This window comes from Chinchilla lanigera, unplaced genomic scaffold (assembly GCF_000276665.1).
Source record: "Chinchilla lanigera isolate Chin_1 unplaced genomic scaffold, ChiLan1.0 scaffold00057, whole genome shotgun sequence".
NCBI lineage: Eukaryota > Metazoa > Chordata > Mammalia > Rodentia > Chinchillidae > Chinchilla > Chinchilla lanigera.
Genome location: NW_004955458.1, coordinates 6,091,423 through 6,101,182, shown reverse-complemented (window position 1 = coordinate 6,101,182; position 9,760 = coordinate 6,091,423). Strand labels below are relative to the sequence as shown.

At 39.1% G+C, this 9,760-nt stretch overlaps 1 long non-coding RNA gene across 1 annotated transcript; it reads right to left on the bottom strand.

Moving 5' to 3' along the window:
- Positions 1-1,342: 1,342 nt before the first annotated feature.
- LOC102013696 lies at positions 1,343-9,534 on the bottom strand. Its single transcript, XR_262985.2, has 3 exons — positions 9,357-9,534; positions 7,020-7,172; positions 1,343-1,643 (listed from the first exon to the last, which is right to left on the bottom strand). It is a non-coding gene; the product is annotated as an uncharacterized LOC102013696 (long non-coding RNA).
- Between the last annotated feature and the right edge of the window lie 226 nt (positions 9,535-9,760).

Genomic DNA, 9,760 nt, shown 5'->3' with positions numbered 1-9,760 from the left:
AAAAATTATTCTCTGCTATGCATTAGAGCTTATTAGGAAATCTAAGTAGACTGGCATATTAAGAAAAGATCTTAAAAACAGAAGGATTTTCAAAATATCCTTTCAGTAAGCTGTCAAATGCAATTAACCAGAGCCACAATTTCCCAAATGCATCACCTTGTTCAAAGGTGCCCGTTTTACTTGTTAAATGAGGTTTAGTATTACTTCCCATAAAGCAGCCCTTCAAAAATTAATAACTAACACTTCCTCATGGTTCTCTTTTCCCTTCTCACCCTTCCTCTTTTGTAATCTGTCAACAACTGCAGACACTCATCTGGCCAGAAGCAGATTCAAAAAGACGAAAGCACATCAGTGAAAACAACCTGGATGGCCATCTATGTTATCAGAGGTATTAAGCCACCCTGAGGCGACGACTGGGTTTAGAACTGTGTGTGTAAAGTTGAGATTATTAGCTTCTAAAGCATGGTTAGCCTTAGTGACTCTCCTTCCTTTCCTATCATGCAGGAGGCACAAGATTAGAGGCAAGGAGAATGATCAAAGAGATCCCAAAAGCAGTAGCAAAAAGCGACAACTAACTAGAGAAGACAGATGGAAAACTATCTAGGAAAACACTTCCATTAGTGAGAAGCAAACAGTTCATATTTAGAACTCTACCCTCAAAAAAAAGCCTGCCCTCTACCTTTCAGAGGGCAGCTTACCAACTCATATTGATCATGATGACACTGAGTCATGAATATAATTGAAACTATGGAAACTATGGCTGCATGATCTTAGATGTATCACTTAGTCTCATCAGTGTTTCTTTTATCTAAAAATAAAGGAGTAGGTAAAACTCATCTATGGCCATTTTATGATTTGATGACGTTATAAACAATGGATTATCACTAACAAATATGAGCTAGAAACCTGACGGGGGAAAAAACGAAGCTGAAAAAGATAAGGAATTATGCAAGGAGAAAAATCAATGAAGCAGACTGCCAAAACACTTATGTGACCAAATAGCCTGAAACTACAGTGCATCAGCCATGTGCATTTGGACAGGGAGAGGGAGAGAAGGAGGGAGAGGGAAAGGAAAGAAGGGAGGAGGGGAGGGAGGGTGAGAGACAGAAAGAGAGAGAAAGAGAACAGAACACAACAGAAATCCAGTATCAACAGCTAAAACAATAAAGAAATCTATTGTTTTCCACCCCTGGAAAGTTAATGGGTAATGTGAGTTTGAGGTATGGTTTGAACCAGCAACATAAATATGTCCACAAGGAAACCCAAACTCTGTATCTATGCTCCACTTCCATAAAGCCTACTTCATTCTAAATGCCCATGTTTGCAATATTTTTACCAAAAAATGCCGCGCTGCCCTCATCCTCTGAAAGAAAAGGCATCACTGTCTCAGCTTTTCAAGAAAATTTTGTTGCAATTGTTTCAGGCTGGATGTTCTCGCGATTGTTTCAGGCTGGATGTTCTCGCGATTGTTTCAGGCTGGATGTTCTCGTTCACTCTTTAACCAAACACTGTGGCCAACTCACACTGTGTGTTGGTTAGCCTGATCAGTGAGGACACACTGCAGAAGCTGAGGACAGGAACACCTCCTCCAGGTGCATGAAGGCCACGGGGAAAGTTTAAACACACAAATAAAAACAGAGGCACTGGGAAGAAAAAGATGATTGGAACATAATAAGCAAATGTCTACATAGAGGAAGATCAGATACAAAAGCTACAACTTACTGGGAAAATATTTAAGTATTTAAATTTAGCAAAGATTGTACTAGACATTAGTTGGATACTGGAGAAATAAGATACAGTTCTTGTCAGCCAGGGAATTTACAATCTAATGGAAGGTAGCAGATTTGTGAATGACTGATGAACATAAGACAGAAAAACTTAGATGTGTGGTTGCAGAGATACAGGTAAAGGGCAAGGAAACACTTTTCAAAGTTCAAGTTTCAAAAGAGCAAAGCCTAATGACGTGTATCCAAAGAACTTAGAGTATTGGCCAGCCACCATTTACATTTCCCAAATCAAAGTTGCAGAAAATGAAGAGACATAGACCATGTCTAACTACAAAAATTAGGATTGTCACAAGGGTTAAAAATTTTTCAGCTTATTGGGAGTCCCAGAAACATACTAAAACATGCTAAGCCACTTTCAAAATCCTAAACAAAGACCTTAAGCAATAATCTTAAGCAAAAAGAAATAAAAACTAAAATCAACAATATGACAATGAGTGAGGTCTCTTCTCTGGGAAAGTGTCACCCTCTTCATCACCATCAGGGTGTGCACTAGAGACCAGTGGTGTCTAGATGAGCTGATGATTCATCTGGCTTTCAGTATATGGAGGACTTACAGGCAAATCCAGACAGCATTTCTGAGTATCTACAGGAAGCTAAAAATAGTCAGCCACCCAGTGATGGAGAAATACATAAAAGTAGATCTTTCTGTAGAATGAAGCAAAACTTGAAAGTATCTGGGGTAATGGTTCACAAAATCCTAGCTCTCATTCACCCCAGGTTCACTGTGTGCAAACATTTAACTTCAGGTATCTTCTTAACTAGGAAAACATTCAACTTATAACACACTTTTAATTCTAGACCTTTCCAACTTCAATCTTTTTGAAGAGCCAAGTAAAAATATGGTGGAAAAGTAGATTATGTTAATGAAATAGTCTGATGCATATACATTTTTTTTAAAATGATTAAAATTGGCTGAGTTGATTCAATTTAAACCCACAGTAAGAATGATATTTTTACTCCACCTTGGATCACTGTTCACTAGAGTTCTACCTAAGAAGGCACACTAAGGAATTCCATGTTAAAACTGTTTAGCGTGATTAAAGCAATTAATAACTTGATGAGTCTTCACATCTAGCTAAGTGAAAATGAGCATCCTCCCCTTGTGGATAAAAGCAACCTGTCGTTTACATTCAGGCAAACACATTTCAGGTCCATGTCTATTGCATATTTCTCATTCTCTCTTTGGGGCTAAAGAAATGATAACACATTGAATTTACTCTCTTACAATAAAATCTTTCCTTGCCTTTGTTTCATGGTAGCTGATAGCTTCAAAAATTTTAGTGTCAACTTACTGTTTTCTAGACCCAGACACCACTGTCACATCTATGACTGGCTGTTGATATGATCATTACAAATAAAACAATAAAGTTCCTTGAGTTTTGTACCAGTTTGCTGCTTTGTCTGTGATTCTTGCAGCGTTTGCTTGTTAAGCCAGAGTTCTGTAAGGGGTGTTGCCTTGCACATTCGCTAACTTTTGGGTTTTTTTGTTTTGTTTTGTTTTTTTCTTTTTTTTCCAGTACCAGGAATCGAACTCATGACCTTTGCACTTGCCAGGCAGGTGCTGTGCTGCTGAGCTAAATTCCCAGTCCCAATTCGCTAACTTTTGAGTAGCAGAATCTTTGGTAGAATAATCAAGTGACGTCTTCCAAGTACAAATCTATGAGAGAAAGGGCAAAGATATTTCTGATGCTATGAGGACAATAAAATGATAATGACTGTGCTTGCATTAAAATTTTTATTTACTGAATGAATGACTGAACTACGAACAACCGAATGAATGAGTGATAAAGTTAATAAATAAGTGAACAAGGGGACAGCTTATTGAAGCCAAATGAAAATTTCATGAACAATTTGCCTTCAAGTTAAACACACATACATAGCAACAGTGGATAGTTTACTACAGTGATAATTAATTTCTCATTCCCTACAATGGAAAGAGTCAGCAAGGGCCTTTGTCAGAAGAAACTAAAACAGTCTTCTTTTTACTTTTTCTCTCTACTCAGGTTCTGCAGATGCTCTGCTCTATATCCCATATTGTTCTGATTGGGAATATTTGCTGCTTAGTATTTCAGAGCCCATGTTACCAGCGACAGAAAATATATCAATTTCCCCTTCCATGCTTGCTTAGTAGTATACAGTTAAATGCAGTCTTCACCAATGGCATTTGTAAATAGAGATTTTTTTATTAAGTAATTTCCAAAATGGCAACTATATCCCTCCTCTCTCTCTCTATTTCTTCCTCTCTCTCTGTCCACTGACTCATACATTAATGTGTATTCTCAAGGCATAGCAGGATGGAATTTTATATCCAAGTGTTTTTGGTACAAATGCAATGTTATGAATGGAAAACAGACTCCCCCTTTGGATAGAAATGTAACTACCCTATCATTTCTGCAGCTCCATAAAATATTTCCTCTCTCTGATTCAGCTGTCTCAGAGTTTGACTATATAACCATTTCAGTATTGATATTTAAGGTTTTTATTCTCCTTTTCAGCCCTTTGGTAAAAATTTATACCATAATATATTGTGTCTTTCTTGTACACTATTAAATCAACCTAGACGATTTTTCCATCAACTCTTTGAAAGCAGGAACTCCTTGGGTACCCAAGTATCTTTCATTTATACATGTATTAAATTAATTTGAAATGATTTAAGATTATTTGGAGTTTTTCTAAGTATGATAAATAATAGCGTGTATTAAAAAAAGTAATCAGGATATTCAAGATATTCTAGTGGGAAACCACTAGAAATAAGAAAAAGTAAAAATGTAGTCAAGAATATAATTTAACTTCTTATTACATGGATTCAGAGACATATTAAGTGTTAAATTGCATCCATTGAAATATAACTTCATAGAGTAAAATCCTAATGTAACTCAGATCTCCTTTGGTTTTTATTCTCCCACCTAGGCTCTGTAATGGGGTCTGATCTCATGAATTTGCCTGGCTAGCCAAGAAAAAAAATGAGATAGACCAGATGCAGTAAAATATCTTGACAATGAGGTCTCCCACGTTAGAGAAATTTTTCTGAAATGGAATTGTGACAAGTATCAGCTCCTGGGGAAATAGAAAATTAGTTTGCTCAAAATTCCAAAAGGCATGCTCAAGTAAGGTGGTTTCAATCAATGCAAAGGAAGGGAGGTGGACTCAATAACCTGCTAGGTCTATTCCCTTCTTTATGTCTCTGAACGTGTCTGAAGAACATTAAGAAAACATTTATGTGCTGTTTATCGCGAATGCAGAGGCACACACTGCATCTCCCACACAGCCCACACAGGACCTTTCATTTTCAAGTTTACAAAAACTAAAATAGAATTAGAGCTTGTCACTCTTAGAGGAGAGAAAAAAAAACAGACTAAAATCATGCAGCAACCTGACCTGCTCAATCTACAGTGGCGAGGAACCGGAAACGGGAGCCCTTGGCAAATTATTTTCAGGCAGAGACAGTGATAGAGGTTTCCATGCACAATGAGAGTGACTTATAATTGCTTCGAGGACCTGAAACTTCCTAGCACCTGACTCTGGCACAGTCCTACGGACTTTGGACACCACAGCTAGTGGTGGTTGAACTGGAGCAAGCTCATGTCCTGGGCCCTCTCTGCCTCTACATGGTGTGCCCCTGATCTACTCACATTCTACTCAAATTCTAAGAATTTTGGACACTTCAGAAAGTTACTTGGGCTGAGGGTTATGTTACCTATGCAGAAAAGCTTTCCAAGATACTAGCATTGTAAGCAAAATTAAGGCAAAAATGAATTAAGGTCCATGGTAGAGATATGACCAAGCCTAAATATTCTCTCTAGGGTAACCAGACTTTAGACAGACAGTCTTCCTGACTAAAGGACCCCAAGCTCCTTTTTCTTACAGCATTCACTTTAGAAAACTTGCCATTGTAAACTCTTTCTCCCTATACTGGGAAACATAAATCTTCCACAACTCAGGAATATCCTTTTCAACACCCTGAGAGCCATCCCTTTGAAATATAATCATCAAGAAAGACACAGTCCCGATATCCCAGTACCTGTGGGAGGGTAGGATCCTAACACAGACGATCAAACCACATTGAATCGTCTTGCCTGAGATCCTTTGGTCTTTTGCCATCTGATCACTCCAGTGTTTGAGAATCTTACAATGGTGTTGCACTCCATCTCCTTCCTTACTTCAATAGTCTTGAATAAGTCTCGCTTGTATTTTTAACACTGCAGACAAGAGTTAGCCTCCCATCATCTATGATCCCTTTTGTCCTTACTCTTGGAAGCTGAAATGTTGAAGGCAGTAACTCTCCCCACTAAAGAACTATGTGCTCCAAGCCTCCCTGTTAATTGAAGTGGGCATCTGCTCTCCTAGTCATCCAGACCGAAGCTCCGTGCGTAGAATGTCTAAGGAAGGAGGATGACCTGGGCAGGGATCCTGGTGACCCACTGGAACTGCAGATAGGCCTCAACTGCTTACCTCCCCACTTCTTTTGCCTGACAGAGAAACATACTTCTCTCAGTTTAAAACACTGTGACTTGGGGTCATACCTTAAGGGACAGCTTAGACAGCAAGGGAGAACAAACTTTTCAAGCATCTTCCAAAGCCTCAACAATATTTATTTCACATACATCTTAGGACTTGAAGGGATGTTAATCCCCACCCTCGATTTTACAGATGAAAAAACTGAGGAGATACAAAGATTGCTATCAGCTTGACCAAAATCCTTTATGTAGTCCAAGTGCAAATCGCAGAAGAAAATACAAATCACTAATTTTCTCGAGTGCCCACATGCTACCTCCAGTCTAGAAGACACTTGACATGTGTTTAAGTGACTTGAAGAGCATGTAAACAAATAACGACAATTCAGTATGAAAATTGTCAGGTCGCCAAATAAATAAACCAATGAGGGAATATCACAGCGCACGTCACTAACCACTTTACGTTCTAGTCACCGTGCTTGTCATTCTTAATCAAAGGACCTAAGTTTAGTGACATTTCCTTTGTATGTATGTGAGTGGAGGAGGGTGCATGTGTGTGTGTGTGTGTGTGTGTGTGTGTGTGTGGTACTGGGGACTGAATCTAGGAGTACTGCACTACATTTCCACCCCTATTTATTTTTATTTTGAAAAAGGCTGGCCTTGAATTTGTGGTCCTCCTTCCTCAGCCTTCTGAGTATCTAGGATTACAGACGTGTGCCAGTGTGCTCAGCTTTATTTTTAATTCTTTAAGTCAGAATTCTCACTAGCAAGGACTTACCTGTGTGTTAGTGAATTTTGTATCTATCCCTGGAAGTCCTTTGCTCAATACGCAGTTTGGTATAAGTGTTTTGTTGGCCCAATTCTGTCTGTGTATGAGCAGCACCATCTGCACCCCAGACACTGTTCCTTCGTGGGATCTGTAGTGCAGGATCTGTGTAAATTTATGGCAGGAAAGTGAAAATATTAAGTCTCTCAGTTGGATTGGTCCTGCTGTTGTATGTAAATCCACACTAACCATGTCGAGTCAAAGTGTAAATTCTTTTCTATCAGAGATTTGCAATCTTATTACTTTTTAATTTTACTTTAAAGAGAATAAAAAAAGAACAATAGCAAGTTAACAACAACACAGACAAAGACAAAACAAAGCAAAACCAATAAAACAGTATGCAATATAACAACCATTGGTGAATTCCTACCATCTTGGATGGTGAAACTCTGTATCGCATCTAATGTTTTTTTTATTATTTTTTATTCTCTTTAATGGTTTGATCAATCTTGCATTCTTACATCTGGTAATCCGAGCAACTTCGGTGAAGATAACAATATGTAATATAACAACCACTGTTAATTCTTATCATTTGGTTTTGCAATCTTATTATTAATTGTATCTAAATAGTTTCAAATATTTAAAGTCAAAAACACATGAGGCCCAACTTAAATTAAGTTGTTAGCCTGTGTTTATTCTGTTTTCAGAAGTGTTACTATGCAGAAGACACAGCTGGAAAGGGTCCCTCCAGTCTCACTTGCATGGAGCTGCTCCTTGTCTATAATGATGTTGTCTGACCAGGCAGCGTTTTGGATCCCAATGAGCTCTGATCATCTAGGATACTGTGATTTAACTTCCAGAGTGCGTGATAGGGGAATCGCTTGCTTATCTTGCCTCATATTTCCTACAAAGAATAAACATCTCTACTTCTAAGAAAGAAGGCTAAAGGAGCAAGCACTTGGTTCCCTGTGTATAGTGGCTCCCTTACTCTCCTCAGGAAAAAAATACTGTACTGATGGGTAAGTGAAGGAGTACTTGAAATCCACAGGACCTCAATACCAAGATCTTCTACTTCCTTCCCCAAGTGGTACCTTTTCTCCACCAGGAGAGCTAACAATCTCGAGCATCTGTGCTCAAGACTTGTAGGAAAGGGTCACCTTGGGTGTAAAGGAAGAGACCAGGTCACCTGTCACCTTGTATGAAGCTAACACTGTACTTTAATCCACATTAGACAACTGGTATCCATTGCCTGTTATTGAGAGCACCACATGCAATTACTGTCTCAGAATAAGGACTCGAGCTGGGTAACATCTGCACATTCCAGAAAGTCAAGACATGACTGTATCCTAAACAAGAAGATATGAACGAACCCTGGAGAACGATGGTCAAACCGCAAACTCTGGGCAACTCACTGTATGGAGAATAAATTCACACAACGTGAGTCAAGGAAAAGCAAAGAGGAATCGATCTCAGGACACACAGTTTGCTGTGTGATAATATTTGTGCTGTTTTCCAATTTAATGTCAAGGGAATTAACACCAAGTATTTACCAAAACAATAAACTTAGAGTAAGGTTAATGAGCAACTTCGATCACCAGGCACTTGGTGAAAAACAAAGTCAGACTGTGTGATTCCTCAACAAAACAAATAGAGGAGCTTCCAGCAGTCAGAAGAGGAGCTGCCTGCTCTCCTTTCTGCAGAGAAGTGATGAGAGTGGGGCCGCAGTCAGCTCTGTCCCTGAAGCTACAGCAGGAGCAGCAGTAGGGGTTGAGGGCAGCCCATGCATATGGAGCAAAGCAGGCAGGAGAGGGGGCTAGGGATTTAGCTCAGCGGCAAAAAGCGCCTGCCTGGCAAGCGCAAGGTCGTGAGTTCGGTTCCCGGTACCGGAGAAAAACCAAAAAAAAAAAAAAAAAGCAGGCAGGAGAGTGCTGGCTACTCATGGCCCAGGTTCCAAGGAGATACTAGAGACAGGGTCCCTAAAAGTTAGGACCTGTAACTGGAGTTCCTGCTACTGTGCATGCCGCCTGTAGAACGTCAAAGGATCACTTGTCCTGATGAACGTCCTTAAATCAGCACTATTCAACAGAAATATAAGTCATGCATCTAAATCTAAGGATCATGTGAAAACAAGTAATAATAAACAGATGTAATTAATCTTAACCTAAATGTCCAATATGTTACTATTTCAACCTGTAAATTAAGATATGTACATTTTCCAATACTGTCATTGCAATCCAGGGTGTATTTTACTCTTACACCATATATTAATCCAGACCAGCATATTCAAGCATTGAGTCGGCATATGAATCAAGTGCTCATAACAATGGGCAACATAATGTTAAATAATACCTAAATGCCTGGGTGTAGAAGGGAACATGGATGTTATATATCCTGTGTGTATCCAAAAGCATCTCCCAGCAGTAGCAGAAGCTATAAAGCGAACTCTAAAAGCATAGCTGTGGATGATACTGTCTTGCAAAAGACATGATGCTTTTAATCTACAGATGGTGTCGGCTCCCATGTTGTAAGTTTCAGTCTAGGGACAAAATGAAAAAGCTTTTGTTTTAGGTTGCCAAAAACACGGTTAAATAAAGTTGCCTTTTAAAATCCACAGTTAGACATTCACGACTGGCCTCTCCTGAGCGAATGTCCCTCCCTTCCCTATTCAATTCTGGGTTCCTGCGAATAATGTAGGAGCAAAGTTGCTTCCGCTCCCCAGAGCAAATAACTGCAACTGAACTGTCATCCTTTGT